At 43.3% G+C, this 18,165-nt stretch overlaps 1 long non-coding RNA gene across 1 annotated transcript; it reads left to right on the forward strand.

The window, feature by feature from the left end:
• Positions 1–1,333: 1,333 nt before the first annotated feature.
• LOC136627558 (uncharacterized) lies at positions 1,334–12,340 on the forward strand. The gene is made up of 3 exons (XR_010792802.1): positions 1,334–1,476; positions 3,768–3,891; positions 8,970–12,340. It is a non-coding gene; the product is annotated as an uncharacterized lncRNA (long non-coding RNA).
• The last annotated feature ends 5,825 nt before the right edge of the window (positions 12,341–18,165 follow it).

An 18,165-nucleotide genomic window follows, 5' to 3' on the forward strand; every position in this document is an offset into this window, starting at 1 on the left:
TGACATGACAGTAAGGGGGCCCACAACTTCTCTAGTACCTGCATAAAAACTTGTTGGTATGTTTTCAGGTGGCCAAATTCAAAGAGTTAGGCCTCCTGTCCACAGGCGATATATCATTGCATTATCCATGGCGATAACTATGGATAGGATAATTATGGAAAGCGCAGCCCGATGTACACGAGCGTTAATGCGCCGCGATTTTCCACTCGTGTATAAAAATCGCGGCATACAGCGATTTTCCACAATGCACCTATCATAATAGGCTCATCGCGGAAAATCGGGATGACTTTAGTGTTCTTCCGTGGCTGAAATCTGCTGCATTAAAAAACAACGCCCTTGGACAGGCGGCCTTAATGCTTGAGCTTGAGAAAGCTTACAAATCACACAAAGCACTGAATGTGATAGGAAGTCATCTGTCTTTATTAGGGCTGCGTCTCAATTTATAGCGTTAAGTAAGGCCAAGGTCGCCAGTCTGGATTTCTTGTACCATTTCAGTAAGGCTAAGATATTATGCCTGGAATGCTCTAGTAACGGAAAATCACAAGGTTTATGATATAACAGACTAAAGCATATAAGATGGATACAAATACAAAATGGGTACATATTTACTGTTCTCACATCTTTGTGACGCTCCACCTTCATTAACCAAATGACTATGGCTTTTGTGTGAAGGTACAGCAGTAATAGTTGTTTGGACTATGTTCCATATAAAGGTACCTTTTAGCCATATTACTAGCATGCAATGAAATATCACAGTTAACAAAGCCCTAGCCAGTCTAGATATTTAATGGGCTTTATCTCAAGCACACCTGATGCAACTATTGAAGCCTTGATTAGTTGCATCGGGTGCCCTTGAGATAACACTTGATTTGTAAATGTGTGCTGTTATGAGGGATTTTATTCAGGGGGTTGAATGATTCTGAGACAGCAGTAGTTATTAAAAATGGTATTTTATGGTGAATTTGGAGAAACCACTTGTTTTATTTGTTGTGTTGAGCTATTTAAAAATTGTTCTTGTTTGATTTGGTTTTTTTTTGCAAACAATGTAAAATTTGTAAACCTAACTTGCAATGGGGTTGAAAAACTTTGATTGAAACGATATTATGCTTCAGAAGACAGTGCATGTTAAGTAGCATATGTCGCACCCAAAAATTATGGAGTATTAGAATCATCTCTGACTTCTGTATAGAACATTCTATGAACATGCAACTCTTTGGTAAGTTACATATAGTATCCTTCCTTATCAGATGACTAAATATAGGGGAATATGTAGCCTAAATCACATGACCTATATACTGTAGCAGCTAACATCAAGGTGTGGCTGCACTTCAAGAAGGAGCAATCATAATAAATGCACAGAGTGGATTGTACCTGTAACTATACAGCTCTGAGGAACTTTCCTCTTATTCGGTGGACTTAACATGACAGCTCTGCGGCTGGCCATTGTGCTCCTGTGTGTGCTCTACGTCTCTGAGGGTAAGAGCTATCTGTACTATACTCTGAGCTGATGAAAAACAGAATGTGAGCTGCTATAGATGACAGAAAGTGAATCCCTACAATGATCTGAGAGTCTATTACAAGTACAACAACCAACATTCTGCCTAGGGCACAGCAGAGTTATGGAGCATGGCATAAAGACGCTATGCAATAAACTGGCGTCTGCTGACAGGAGGTGAAAATTGATTCTACTGCAACTTCTCTACTCTAATAGTAGCTCATTCCTGTTTAAACAGGGATACAGTATAGAAATAGTACTTTGGGGAATTATCTGTCAATTACCTAAAATGCATCAACATTTGTAGTGGTGCTGTGGATAGATGGGTTATGTGCTTGTGAACTCTCTCTCTATTGCTGAGCTTTACAGTTATGGAAACACATAACTATAGTTTAGAAGTGCCGTAATTCCAGCTTCTTTGTCCGGAAGTCTGATTTCTTTTTTACACATGTCCATGACTGATACAACATTGATCCAATAGTGAAGTAATAGAACAGCTTCCATCAGCTGGAGAAGCCTGATGAAGGGTTCTCGACCCCAAATCATATATGTGTATTCATATATGATTCTATTGGGATATTATATACATTGCCCTGCAGGAAGCAGAATGCCGGCAATGGACGCTTCGTCACCGTAAGACGAAGAATCACCAGGCTGGAAGTGAGGTGACCCGGGGAGGAACTGCAGGAGACCGGAGAAGATTGGCGGGGAGAAAATCTGGTGAGAAGGTTGCCTGGGGAGGATTGGGTAAGCATGGATTTATTATTTTCTAAGAAAGTGGCAAGTCCACCTGGGAGCATGCAGCCACATCTATTCTCAAAATTCTGGAAAGTGCTGTCTGAACACCCAGAAACATATTTACTATTCAAAATACAACAGTTTACTGGCGTGAATTATGACAGAAAACTGTCTTACATGCTTGCGCCACATTTATCATATGTTTTTAGACACTGTCGGACAAATTTTACGACTTTCCAAAAAAGGGGATATGGTCTATATTGCACCAAATTGCTACAAATTGCACATTCGACCGATCTATAATTTAGTGATAAACTTGATGCATTTCAAGTCTGTCTCGTCTACGTTTGCAATGTCTAACTTTTAGACAGTAGTAGTAAATAAGCCTCATTATGTTCTTTTATATGACCTTTATACATTTATAAGTAAACTAAAACCAAACAATTCTGACAGCTCGGCAAATTCTCACTCAGTGCCCTGATGGTGGCTGTATGTGCATGGGACAACTATCTCCCGAATTTACAGTTTCCAGCCATCATTAGAATGATAATCACCCCCATGTAAAGTTAGTGCTTTAGTTGTTGCGTTTGGCAGGCATGGCAGAGGGTGAAAAAATATATACTGTATAAAATATATAATACATTTTACACATTTGAATAAAGAAAAAACGTCTCCCCTTGCAGCTATTGTCCATGCTCTCACATGGTTAAATGTAGAAATACTCACACAACCTTCACCACCCAAAGTGGTTAGTTTTGCAGAGAATATACGAAAACTTGGGAACAAGGTTAATGTGTGAAGTATTCCTTGCTTTATGGAAAAAGTAGCGCTCACATCTCAGGTCATATACATATACATGCCCTGAGATGTGAGCACTACTTTTTCACTAAAGCAAGGAATACTTCACACATTAACCTTGTTCCCAAGTTTTCCTATATTCTACGTATAATACATTTTAGACTACATTCTTACCATTAGGAACACTCCTAACGTATACAGCTAAGCTTTCAAATGCAATGACATTTCGGGCAGAATTACATGGGTGCATGCATTAATACACTTGCTGCACGGTGTATCTTTGTGCATGAACGAGAGTTTTTTTCGGACTATTTAAACTCCACACTATAGTACGAGAGTGTGAAAAAAGTGGGAAGATAGGCCAGGACCTATCTTTCTTGCATGTAGAAAAAGTATGTGCTAGAAAGATAGGGCAAGTCCTATCCAATAGTTTCTCGCAAGTTGTATACTGAAAACGAAATTACCAAAATCAATGGTTTTGTTTCGTCCCATTATACGGCTGTGATTTTCATGGCCACACAACAGGACTAAAACACGCCCGTGTGTTTCAGCCCTTCAAAGAAATATATACCCCCCAATTACAACTGGAGTCAATGCATAAAATGTTCAACTGTATGCTGTATTCTACAGTGTAAAACTCACAACTGGACAGAGCCTAATGTATAAAACAGGATGTGTGAAGACTGTACTGTGTTTTTATGCATTTTTAGAAATTTGCTTGGTTTTATTTTAACAGCAATTTTCAGACCAAGCAGATGTTGCACCCAATTGGGGAAAGAAATTCCAAGTTCGGTTTTAAAAAGAGTGAAGAGTTATGAAATTCAGAAACCGGATAGTAACTGCCAACTCCATGCTGTGCTGTAAGTATGCTGCGTGATAACTGAACTATATGAATATTAAAGCTTGGATAGGTAGCCATGTTCCTTGAAGCCCATTTTGCGCACAACCAAAATTAGAGCACTTACTTGTCAATCAATGGTCCAGCTTTAAGTCCTGACTGCCATCTTCGTATTCATGGCATTAGGTCTACAACTGCTGGAGGCGCTTGTGTATACCTGCACAAAATACAGCCGGCTCCATTGAAAGCAATGGGCTGCGGGCGATCTCACGATGAATTTTCGGGAAGGGCTTAAAAACATAAGCCCTTCCCGGAAATTCACCCAGAAATGTGTAAAAAGACAAAAAAAATATATACTCACCTGGTCCCGGCAGACGGAGTTCAGCGCGGCCGGACGGCAGTTCTCCTGAACTGCTCTGAGTAGTATTCAGCAGCCGGGGATTTAAAATCCCTGCCTGCTGAATGAGCTGCCTCTGATTGGTCACAGCCTCACCAATCAGAGGCAGCTCTTACTTACCCATTCATGAATTCATGAATGGGTGAGTGAGTGCTGCCTCTGATTGGCTCAGCGCAGGGACCAATCAGGGGCAGCTCTCAGCTGAATGACAGCTGAGAGCTGCCCCTGATTGGTGAGGTTGTGACCAATCAGAGTCAGCTCATTCAGCAGGCGGAGATTTTAAATTCCCGGCTGCTGAATACTGCTCAGAGCAGTTCAGGAGAACTGCCGGCCGGCCGTGCTGAACTCCGTCTGCCGGGACCAGGTGAGTATATATATTTTTCTTGTTTTTACACATTTCTGGATGAATTTCCGGGAAGGGCTTATATTTTTAAGCCCTTCCCGAAAATTCATCGTGTGATCGCCGGCAGCCCATTGCTTTCAATGGAGCCTGCTGTATTGCCGGCTCCATTGAATTCAATGGGCAAACATCATTCTTCTCTGCCACAGCTGTTACAGCTGTGGCAGAGGAGAATGATTTGTCTAGTATATGTTCTCAATGGGGTCGGCGCTGCTGCCGCCGGCCCCATTGAGCGCATATAGAGAAGAGAACAGGAATCGCAGATAGGTGCGGTCTGCGATTTCTGTTCTATAATTTATCGGACGAGCGCATAAAAAGCGCTCATGTGTCCGATACTATTGCAAAGCAATGGTTTTATAAAATCGCCGGACGCATGCACATGCGCAAATCGCGCGAAGAAACGCACGTCTGACTGAGCCCTAAAAGTATTTCATTCCATTGTGTGCAACTTTTATTAAAAAAAAAAAGCAACAGAGAAGGGAGGAGAATAAGATGAAACTATCCCTATTCTGAACCTACCCAAGAGCCCTCCCTGTCAATCTTCAGAAACCCGCACTGACAAGGGCAATCCCAAAAGGAAACTTCAATATACATCCTGTTGCACCCTATGTTCAGGGAAGGAAATGAATATATATTACAAAATCCATATTCAAATGTATATCAGTCTAATCTCTGATGGGTTGTCTCGTAATCAACAATATTTCTCATATGGAAGCTGGTGCTCATGTGATAAAATAGGTTCACTCAGATACTTTATAGAAGTCCAAGTCATGCAAGCCATCTATAATTGTTCACTTCATAGACCTATCACATCCATCAAATGGCTTGATCTAAAGTTATACACTCGAATACACCTTACATATGTGCCATTAAGCAAGATATATTCACCTCCACTGTATCGGCGCACTGTGCATGTGCCAGAAGACACCACAAGAGTTATGCACCACGCATGTGCACAATTTCAGCCCGATCAGCACTGATGTACAGACTGAGGGAGATGGGTGGTGGCAGCCAGATGGAAAAGGGCTGGGTTTGAGGAATGATGAGCTGACTCTGAGACCTCTCGGTGACGCCTCTTTGACTCAAGGTAGATCATTAGCTTATTGGGTGCATATTGATAAATGTAGTAATTTCTAAAAATGCATTAAGCCCTGCTTGATTCATACTGGTTACCACTATGAAAGCAGCTAAAAACATTTTGCTAGTGACAGATTCCCTTTAAGCTCACATATCGTGCCTGACATAACCCCGGCATTTACAGCCTTGTCCCCTATGGGTCCCTACCAGTAATTGGATTGCATATAGATGTAACGTCAGGGGTTGCAGGGGCCGCAATAGTAACTGTGCCTCTGCGCTGAGGGGATCCAGAGGCTGCCCTCCGCCATATACGAATGTACGTTCGGTGCATTACCTGCTGGTTGCACTGTCGGCCGCACTGAACCAATCACGTGGCCGGCAGTGCGACCAGCCCGAAAGGAAGCCAAAGCAGAGGAGAAGGGAGGCAGGCGCACGGAGCAGAGCAGGATGATGATGTCTTTGTACAGTGGCCGCGTCTGTGTACCCTGCTGCTCTCTTCATACAGAGAGGTGGTCCGGGGTACCTATCTATCTATCTATGTATCTCATATATATTGTTCTATCTCATATCTATCTATCTATCTCATATATCTCTCATATCTATCCATTTGACTCATATATTTATCTATCTGTCTCATATCTATCTACGGCTGGTATAAGTTATTCATCTCCATGTATATCTATCTATCTATATAAAAAATAGGATGGATGGATGGATGTGCCATCATAACTCGTAAATGCCTAGAGCAATTTCAACCAAACTTGGTACATATAGAACTTATCCCATGGGGACAAATTTGGTGGGGATAAGACAGCCCCACTACGCCTAGTGGGGGAGGGAGGGGCGTGGAATTTCGGAGTTGCACTATATACACACACACACACAAACAAAATACACAGCAACGCCGGGTAATCAACAGCCCCACTACCCCTGGGAGTGAGGGAGGGGGAATGCTGGAATTGCACTATATACGCACACACACACACACATTTAAATTCTTTTCGTGTCTAATAAAAAAAAAAAATAGGCAACGCCGGGTAATCAGCTAGTACTGTATATAATTGGACACTTTACACACAATGAAACACATCAGTTATTAATAGTGTATGCAGTTTCTTAAAAACGTATGTGGTCTTTGAATACCGCATGCAGTTTTTTTAAATTGTGGTTCAAAAGTACAACAAAAAACATGAACACACTTCCTAAGGCCGCTTTCATATGCGTTCAGAAAACGCAGCTCAAAGTCGAGGCATTTTTACCGCAATTTCGAGCTGCGCTGTTACAGCGTTTGACAGCGTGTTTTATAATGCACCCCATCACTGTGATGGGTGAGGAGGTGCGTTAAATGCGAAAAGTCAAAAATAGAACAAACAGCTCTTGAAAATCGCGTTTGAGCTCAGGTCTGAGTAACCCCATTAAAATCAACGGGAGTATTGTACAGCAGTTAGCACGGTTACTCGGTAAGAAGCGGTATGTGTGTGAGAGTGGCATAAGGGGCTACAAACAAATTTTCATGTAGTGCAGGATATAAGTCATGTTTGGAAAGATTACGCCAAGGGGCTAGATCATGTATGTAAATTCGTTTTGCAGCTGTATGCAGCACAATTTAGGTATGGGTATGGGTAAGTTTACAGGTGTGTTTGGGGGGGGGGCTGAACTTCTGCACCTGGGCCCCTGAGCCTTTGGCTACGCCCCTGGGATTGCAAATTGCATCTTGAGGGATGGACAATAGTTCCCCTCTCCTCACTCCTCTGTCACCACTGTCCCATCTTTATAGTAAGCAGACCATTTCCTTAGAACCCTTTCACATGGGACAACCTGTTGATGCAGATGCCCAATTGTTCCAGTGCTTTTACACATGAACGTTCATTACTTAGTGAATGAAGACGGAGCGGGCCAGGGATCAATCCGGCACGCCCAACTCCATTCACAGTAAACAAGCAGTTGTTCATAGATAAATGACTGTCTGTTCACATGGGCCGATACATTGTTCAGTTTTCTGCATGCAGAAACTAAACGATGAATGAGAAGCTAACAAACTCTCATTTATCATTCAGTCTGAGCCTGCATTTACACTGTACAATTTATCAGCCCGTGTAAAAGGGCCTTTGCCAGTTTTAGGTTCGGCATCTGAGAAAAAAAATAATTAAAATAAATATCTCTTGAGGGCAATAGCAAGTTACAGCAGACATTTACTGAATCAGTCAACAGTATGCTACAATCAGATGCAAGTATTTAACCCCTTTTTTGTGTTTTTTTGCTCTCATTTTTTTCATCTCTGCAATCCAAGAGCTATTACTTTACTTTTGCGTTGACATGTTGACAGAACTACTGTATATGAGGGCTTGTTGTATATGTTAGAACAAACATTTTGAAGCCATAAATTACATAAAGCATGTCCTACTTACTAGGCAGAGATTACATTACCAGACAACTAGTGCCTACAGGCTCATGAAATGTAAAATGGTCCCTGTTCGAAACTATCCATGGATTATCAACCAATACTACTTGTTTTTTTTTTTAGTAGTTTCCAATTGGCCAATCATTTCCATAGACGGGGGTCAGAAACGCTATCTTTTCTCCTTAGGGAGAACACCTAGAGACTCAAAAGGCCATTCATGCTCCTCTGGGTACTCCTACTGTACACTGATGAAGGGCAAATTACCTGAAACAGCTGTCTGTGCATGGAGTCTTGAAGGAATGCTGCCTTCCAATAGGTGGCACTACTATGAAGGTATTATTTCATCTCCCTTATTTGCATATTACCCAGAGGAGCATGAATGGCCCTTTGAGTCTCCTCACTCACTGTCTAGGTGCTCTGCCTAAGGAGAAAAGATGTCAGATGTGTTTCTGACCCCTGTCCCAGGCCTCTCACTAGCAAAGCCAGAATCCTACTGTACACTGATGAAGGGCAAATACCCTGAAACAGCTGTCTGTATATGGAGTCTGGCTTTGCTTTTAATTCCCAGTCATTGTTACAAGGCTTGTATAAAGAGTCTAACTTTGGCTTAAAGGAATGCTGCCTTCCAATAGGTGGCACTGTGGAGGTATTATTTGATCTCCCTTATTTCCATAGACAGGTACTCTGCCCAAATATGTGGGCTTGGGCCTGATTTCCAATATCATACTTTACTAACCCGGTCGTCCTTTAAATAATCTTCCTTTTTTGAGACAAAAAAGACAAAATGTCTGGATTTTTTTTGTAATACGTTCTTGTATTGTTTAGGTTGCACTTAAAACGTAGAACCCTGTGTATGAGTCCTGAGAATGATCTCCTACAACAGTGGATTGAAGAGCAGAAACAGAAAGTTCTGACAACTAAGAACCCAATGAAGATCACAGAGGAAGAAAAAATACAGCAAAAAACAAGAAAAACATGAAAGAAGCAAAGCGACGCCTGACTTATTCGTTATCAGGGTCCCATCTGGGGTGTGTATAAATATTCCATTATTTAAGGCAGCGAAGCTTTCCTAACTAAATTCTGCAAAATTTCACTCAACATGCTAAAGAATTTTCATTATTTATTTAGTATTAATGTTTTATTTGCACATTTATTGTAAATCACTTTCTATGAGGAGGACAGGGGCTTCTTCAGGGTCCTTCACAGAACACACAGTGTACCAGAGAGATCACATGGAGGTGCTCTCACCTGCTGCCCAAAGGAGCAACTCATCTTAGCACTGGTATAGGGCAGCACAGAACATGTAGTACCACACCGTACTTGTTGTGTTAGTTTGATCTGGGCTGTGTATTTGGTCTTCTTTGACTCTGATGGGTTTGTCAGCTGTTGGTGTACACCTGGTGGCAATTAGGCAAGGTTTTTAGTTCCTTCCTGGCCTGGGTTTTGTGCTGGTCACATTCAATGCAGTCTCCTTCTGCTGTGGAGTGAGGACCTCTCTGATTCTAGTTTCAGTGATTCTTTCAGCGGCTCTTCAGATAAGTTCTGAGATTTATTCTTTGAGGTTTTAGTTTACTCTTATGGTGGCTTTTCCTTTGTCATTTATCAGGGTAAGTGAGTGGCGCAGGCATGAGGGTGGATGCTTCCTTATCAGGGCAGGCCATCCACAAGCAGACAGGGGTTGTCACCCTCTAGTTCCCCTTAGGGGAGGTTTCCTTACATTTTCCTTGCACTGCAGGTGGTTCCTACTTGTAGTGTGGTGTGAACATTGCCAGAGAGAATATATTTTGGTTTGCAGTTACTGCACACACAAAGCAGATGTGACAGTATGATAGAGAGGCAATACTAGACATCCAGTCAGTGCATGTATTGCAGTAATACAGGGTTTTCCCAGGGAAATGTCCATGCCAATTGCCTGGATTTTCTAGCACATATGTGTGCCACAGATCTAGACTGTCTGTGACATTGTATGTTGAATCTGGTTTCAAGTTGCAATGATCTAAGAAAGACCATTGTATATTGAAAATATTGTATCCTGATGCCATTGTAACTTGAAGGATCATTGTAAAAATAAATCTATGTTCAAATTTCAACATTATTACAGTTTATATACAAATATAATTTACAGAAAAAAGTAACTTTGTAAATACATTGCACTTTTTATCTAGCACTAATCCTGAGTTCTAGCCTGTATTGTAATCAAGAGCTTCACAATCCTAGAGTTGACAGATCTTGAGTCACCCAAAACGTATTGCAGACTCTGGTATTCGGCATGATGCAATAGGTTGTACATTGTAAAATGGTACTTAAGGTGAATGTACATCTAAAGAAGCGTAAAGGGGGTTTCCCAGACCTTTTCATTGATGACCCAACCTCAGGCCACCCATTTAGGCATTAGGGCTTGTCCCTTGGTCCATGGCCAGGATAAGCTTACAGTATCTCAGTTAATTACATTACATTTTAAAATTGAAAGGGGTTGTCCAAGTTGTTTTTTGTTTATGTTAAAACCGTCTTCTCCAAGCGGTAAAATAACTAACGACCATATACTCACCTCTTCCTGGTGTTTCCCGTGCCACTGCTCGGGCCTCCGCTCCGGTTAATTCTTTATAGGCTGCATTCCTGCCTTTTTACAGGACATGACAGGCTGCTATAGCCAATGACAGAGCTTAGCAGCAGCCTGTGACCTCCCAGGCTTGGAAAGCAGGACACAGCAGGGAGCAGTGAGTATATGCCGGATAGTTATTATACTGCATGGGGTTTTAAATAAACAGAAACTTCAAAACCCCTTTCAAGCTTGCTAAAAAAAAAAGTAATAAACTTCATCTACTCAAAACTTTTGAACTCAAACCATGTGTTTGCTAGGCTCGAGACCTTTAGGCCGCCTGCACACAAACGGTTCGGATTCTGCATGCGGAATCCTGCAGCGGACTCTGGCCCTGACTGCGGCCTGCAACCCTGTGTACCTGTCATTTTCTTTCTTCATCTGTACTACGGATGGTCGTGGCAAGCTGATGTCGGACATGTACAGTACAGATTCTTATCTTCAAATGTTTATTTTTTCTATGCCGTCGCTAGGCGATGACAAGGGTCCCACGACTTTTCTGCAATGTCAACTGCGGAAGGACCGGGAGTCGGGGACGGCTTCCATTGACTTCAATAGAAGCCATCCGTGCGGAGCCTCGACTAAAATAGAGCATGCTGTGATTTTTCCTCCACGAGCGGAAATTGCAGTTGATTTCCGCTCGTGTGCAAGAAGAATCACTTTCCATAGCATGCTATGGACGGTATTTGCTGTGGAACCCGAGGGTGGACACCCACCCCAGATTCCACAATGCAAATCCACCCGTGTGCCCTCGGCCTTAAAGGGGTTGTCCTGCGGGAAAAGCTAAATTTGGGTCTTCTCCCATTGTGCACCGCGGGTGTTCTTCTGCTACGTGCGCTCACTTACCCCCCCCCCCCTCACTTACCTGGTGACTGCTCCGGGTAAGGCACCTGGGTCTGGTGGTCTGGTTGTCCGGTCGTCTGCTCCCGCTCCTGCTGCTTCTCTTCTCCGCGGCCGGTAGACGAATGGGCACTCAGCGCACTCACGCGACGTAACAGGTCGTCTGCGCATGCGCAGACGACCTGAACCGCGCGAGCTCGCTACAGAGGCTCGTCAACGAGGAAGAAGACTCCTTCTGCGCAGGTGCGACTGTTGAAGCAGCCAGAAGAGGATCGTTGGTCGGCGCCAGGACAACAGAGCTGTCAACACAAGGGGGGGGGGCACCCCTGGAGGTAAGTAAATAACTTCTGTATGGCACATATTTCATGCACAATGTATATTACAAAGTGCATGCATATGGCCATACAGAAGTGCATAGATTAACTTCCATTTGCGGGACAACCCCTTCAATGCTCCGGTACTTACAGTGCATGTTAGTTTAGTAAATCAAATCTAAATGAAAACTTTGCACTACAGAAATGGCTAATACTGTACATATTATCAATGAGCAATCGACTACAATGGAAAAACAGGGCTCAAAAAAAAGTAAAAATTTGTACAATTTTTAAATGTGTGAAACACTTTTTAAAACTAATGAGATAAACTAAAAGTTGTAAATTTTGGTGCAAATATATTGTGCAACAGAACTGCCATAAATAATTTGATAAATCTGCCGCTTTTAATCTTTTTTTTTAATGTAAATCAGTATCAAGAAACTGTAAGAAAATATTCTGTGCATAGTGAGGTGGAAGGACACTGCAGAAAAGCCTGCTTTGGGTGGCAGTGATACAGTGTGTACAGTAGAGAGAGAGATAGATCGTGAGCAAAGAACATGCTGTTTGCGCTGGTCGTGGTGGAACGAGCATTTACTAGAGCTCTGGTGTTTGATCACAATAAGAGACTGTCCTGCTCTATCTGCCTTCGGTCTGCCAATAAGTGTATGTCATCCAGACCCTGTCAAGTACCAATGAGAACTGATTAATGTCAAGACTTTGTTACGATTCATTAAAGCATTTCAAAAAGCAACATATGGCTCCTGTCATCTTATGCCCCAGTGAGGCAGTCCAGCTCCAGACGTGTATGAATGAAAATCCTATTTTGCCTATATGTTGTGGCCAAAGCTGTGGGTTCCTTCCTCAAAGTAACATGCCCCATCCCGAGAACCTGATCTGTCCAAGACACTACATGGCCCCTTAAAAACCACGGCGATTTAGTGTCATGAAACATAAAGTATTCCGTCTGGAATTTCGCTGCGGTAAATCCGCCTATGGCCGGCTAATACTGGGATTAGCCAGCCATGTGGACAAGATTTGTCAAAAATCTCGTCCACATGGGACGGTCAATCCATCGCGGAAAAGCCGCCAGAAGCCGGCGCTGCGGCGCGTATTCCCCGGCCACAGCCAGTCAATTTTTTTTTTCCCATTGCGGACGCGCTCTGCTCTATAGGAGCGCCTTCCGCAATGGAAAAGCATTCGGCCAAGCTGCTCCACAACCTGTGGCTAAGTGCCGCAGTTTTGAAGCAGCGCTTTCCCGGTGGAGATCTAGCGTTTTTTTCGCTGCGGCCGCGAGATTTCCGGCGGGATTCCGCCTGTGGGAACCCAGCCTAAGTACTCTTTACCGGCAATATTTATACATGTAATTTTGTTAATGCCATATTCGCATCATAAAAGACATGAACTCCGGTCCAAACATTTCCTGCATTGCTTCCAGGTGTAATAAGTCTCCAGTAATCATGCTGTCAGTTCTCAGATGAAAGATAATTGTATGCTTGGGAAAATACCCTGTGGGCTCATGCTATGTAGAAATATTCACTGGAACATAATGCAGGTAATTATGGTGCCCAAACATAAAGCCGTAACTGCAGTCTGAGCGCCACTGATTGCTAGGCAGAGGCGAATAGGCCATAGTCTCTACAGAGAGAAATATTGGTGGACTGGTCGGGTCATGGGCAGGTGTAGTCAGGCAGGGCTGGCGTCACCACATTGGCAGATGCCTGGATCCAATGCACTCTAGTAGACTCACTACTGCTGAATTATGATTGATGCAAGACGGAGCACTTGCTATAGACCTTGCTCCAAGGTTGGTTTTGGGGGCGCAGCGAGCAGCTGCTTGCTGGCTGTGGCGGGGGACTTTTTATTACAGATGACAGTATGGTTATGTAGTGTTGAGGTGGTGCATTTTAATTATTAGCTTTCACCCTGCTTTCTCTTCCTCTATGCTGGTCTTTCCCGACCTTTTCAACTTCAGGACACCCCTGGGAAACTATTTTTACCCCAGGGTACCCCTACCAAAGGTGTGTGTAGTCAAGGGTGTGGTTAGGTTTGTGGCTTATCATGACATTGGATGTTGTGCAACAAAAAATTTTATACAACAGAAATGCCATAAATAATGTGATAAATCTGACGCTTTGTCTTTTTTTTTTTTTTTTAATATAAATCAGTATCAGCAGCAGGAAAATTTACCTCAAAACCTGCACCATTTGGTGCACATTTCAGAGTGTATGTTTATGTAGAATTCACCCCCTAATCAAGAAGTAGTGAAGTTCTGCAGTGGAAACTGTGATAAAATTGAAATGTTGCAGAATTAAATTCCGCACTGCATGTTGATTTCCGCATGGGTTTTGTGCAGATTTTTTTAACAGCTTGTGCATGAGATTTTCCAAATGTTATCCACTTTGTTGCTACTGTGCCTTTCCACAAATCTGCCCCATGTGGACCTGGCGCAAAGGGGTTCTCCAGGCAGCACCCACTGGTATGCACCTGGGTCAGAGCGGATGCGCTGCTCCGACCACGGTGTAGTGGCTTGTGCTGAGAATTGCAGATGCAGATCTCAAGGAAATCAATGGGAGTTGCGACTATAGTTGCCAGTGCTCATAATTGGAGGTGCAGCTCTCTTCAAATCAATAGGAGCTGTGTGTGATGATCCAGTTCTTGGTTGGAGTCTCTTTGTCGTAACTGGTGCAGATCAGCAGCGTGGTCAGTGGTAGCCAGAGGTTGTACATGGGTAGTATCGGTTTACAGCCTGGGAGCTCAACAATCATGCAAGGGAGGTAGGTAGAGGGCCAGGCTTAAATAGGAAGTCCAATTAGGAACAGGGTGGAGCTAATCAGAAACTGGGTTGCTGGAACAAGAAACTGGGACATGATTCAGCAGGGGAGCTGTCCATCAGGCTTGATAGCTCAACAGGTAGAACTGCCACCTGGAACACAGGAGCACCTGGGTTCGAGTTCTGACAGTAGCCCCCTCCCTTCCAGGATGGTCTCCAGACATCCCAGGGGCTGGCTTTCCCGGGTACCTCTGATGGAACTCCCCCTCGTGAGCCTGGGAGCATGTACATTCTGGTCCAGAATTTTCTTCCAGGCAGTACCCTTTCCACTGCACAAGGTATTGCAGTTTACCTCTGTGCATCCTTGAGTCCAAAATTTTTTCCACCACAAACTCTTCCACCCCTTCGATCCTCACCGATGGAGGAGGTGGCTGGCTTCTTCCTGATAAGATGTTGTCAATGAAGGGCTTGAGCAGTGCCATGTGAAACATGGGATGCAACTTTAGCTCGCTAGGGAGTTCAAGCTCCTGTACCAACACCTCCTAGTAAATGATCGTACAAAGCTCTTCTCTGCCTGATGCAGTTTTTGATTTCTGGGAATTAAATATTAAAATGTATCACTTTGTGACTTTGTAGATGCATTCTGACATGTGGCTGGAATTTTTACCCAAATGTTCTTCATTAACCGTTGGTTGCATTTTCAGGAGTGTTATGAATTCTATCCAGTGTGCGATTTTCTATCCTACTGTTATTTTGGAACCATAATGCATATACATTTTTCAGTTTTATTGTTGTATTAATTAAGAACTTTTCTGCACAATATGTTTATACTTGTTTAACAGATCATTATCTATTTGTGCAGAAACGTGTCCTTGCTTTGCTTTATATAATTTAGCAATTCCTTGAAGAGTGAACGTCATTATGGTACATCTTGTATTTTCCTTGCTGCTGTGTTTTGCTCTCATTCCTCCCGCCGAAAGTTCAAGTTCCATTAACCCCTTGAGTAGCAGGTTTTCATTACCATGTCGTGCCTCAGAGGGCAAGTTTTTTAAATGAGTCAACAAGGCAATTTTAGTATTTAACACTTTCCAATCCAATGTCGGGCCTGCCCCGACATCATCATTTCCCTCCACAGCTCCGATGTCGGGGCAGGCCCGACACTGCAGTGCAAGAGTGCATCTGCACCTGATCGTCAGACACATCGGGTGCTGATCACTCATGCACTGATCCTCATCAAGGACCCCCGAGGAGAAGGCAGAAAGGGTTTTTAACCCTTTCTGCCTTCTCCTTTACACATTACAAAGGGCTCAATTAGCGCTATGTAATGCACAGAGATTTCGGACGGCGATCATGTGACCGCCGGTGTTACCTGACCCCCAGCTGTCACATGAACGTCGAGCCGGGAGCCTGCACCGTGGAGGGACCTGCTTACCTGTCCGACGTCTTCCACATTCTGCCTCCCGGCCCGGCGATCATGTGATCACTGAGGTAGAAGAGAGAAAGCAGAGGACGCCGGACAGGTAAGCAAGTCCCTCCACGGTGTAGTGAGCACCTGCACCCTTCTGAACTCTGTCAGTTCAGGAGGGTGCAGGAAAAATGTATTTTTTTTCATCCATTCTCCCCAGTTCCAATTTATGTGGAGCTGGGGAGAATGGATGAGAAAAAATAAATGGATTGGAAAGGGTTAATAACCCCTTGAGTGGTACACCGGAAAATCTCCGGAGCTTGCTGCACTGACCATGCAGTTAACCCCTTCCCTCCATATGACGTAAGAGTACATCATGGGAGCCGGGTACTTCTCACAAAATGACGTACCCTTACATCATAGGGATAGCGCAAGATCATGACAGATCTCGCGCTATCTGGCAGTGGAAGCCGGCTGTCACTGATAGAAGATCGAAGTAGATCGCAGCAGAGAAATGGTTCACAGAGGGAGCGTGCTTCCTCTGTGACTTCAGCCGACTCTCGCGATGTTATCGCAGAAAGCCCGGCTAGTTTCCATGGCAACAGGACGCCAGATACCGGCGTCCTGTATTGCCAGTGCCTGTTATCGCTGTAATAAGCCATAAGGCAGAGGGACACAGATGGTGTAAAAAAAAAAAAAAAAAGATCGAAATAATGTACAAAAAATAAAAATGTTTTTAAAAAAAAGTTTAAAAAAACCCCTTTTTTATGCTTTTTCTCATATTAGCATAAAAAAACAAAACAAAAATCCCACATATTTGGTATTGTCATGTCCATAAAGACACGTACAATAAATTGAACATGCTTTTTATCCTGCACGGCAAAAAGCGTAAAAAAAGCTAAAAAACTGAGTGCCTCCCAAAAAACGCAATAAAAGTGATCAAAAAAAGGGGACTCCCTGCAAAACGCGTAAATAAAATGCTAACAAAGTGTTTAAAAAAAAGTGGTGGTTGCTGTGGGAGGGGACCGCAAAGCCTCCTAATTGGCTGGAATCGGCACACGTGACGGGGCGGAGCTACAGGATGACACGTAGAAGGGGGCGGAGCCAGAATGCCGCTCGTGCCGGACCGAACAGATGGGAGAAGACTCTTCTGCGCAAGCGCATCTAATCGGGAGATTAGACACTGAAATTAGACGGAGCCATGGAGACGGGGACGCCAGCGCAGGGAAGGTAAGTGAATAACTTCTGTATGGCTCATATTTAATGCACGATGTATATTACAAAGTGCATTAATATGGCCATACAGAAGTACTTAACCCCACTTGCTTTCGCGAGACAACCCCTTTAAATCTTCAACATGATAGTTGATGAACAATCTCTCCAAGGTATCTGAAGCATAATGAGCAGTAACATGAAATACAGTCCCATTAACCCTCTGTACTATTGCCCAGATGCCATAAGTCCTTTGCCTATGCCTCTTTGCTATAAATTTAATTGTATGGATCTAGCATTTACATGAGGTGGGACTCCAAATTCATACTTACCATCCGGTAACTGCAATGTCATGCCTTTTAATATATCAATTCCAATAATGTATTCAGGAATTGGGACTATCATTACGGGATACATTTCTTTGGATAAATTACCAATTTTAAGGGAAGTTAGTCTGTACCGCATCAAGAATAGATATATATACATAAACATATACATAGACACTCCGCTCAAATGGAGATACACTTTTCTGCTAAATTGGTATGTGTAACGGAGCGTCTAAAACCATTACATACTCTTCTTCCCTACCTCCCCTTACATCACCTAGTTCCACCCCGTGTTCTCTAGCTAACTGTTTGAGCATGTTTCTCACATTCAGTGTCTAACAGTATGGCTGGGTTGCCACAGGAAGTAAATCCCGCAGCTTGACCACACTGAAAAAACGCAAGATTTCTGCGGTAGAGCCGCAGCTTCAAAACCCGCTTCATTTCGCCGTGGGTATTGGAGCAGTTCGACCGCCGGCATTCCATTGCTGCTTTCTCTCCCCATAGAGAGGTGTAAGACCGCAACGAAAAAAAAAAAAGAATTGACATTCTGCGGCT

This window comes from Eleutherodactylus coqui, chromosome 5, assembly GCF_035609145.1.
Source record: "Eleutherodactylus coqui strain aEleCoq1 chromosome 5, aEleCoq1.hap1, whole genome shotgun sequence".
Classification (NCBI taxonomy): Eukaryota; Metazoa; Chordata; class Amphibia; order Anura; family Eleutherodactylidae; genus Eleutherodactylus; species Eleutherodactylus coqui.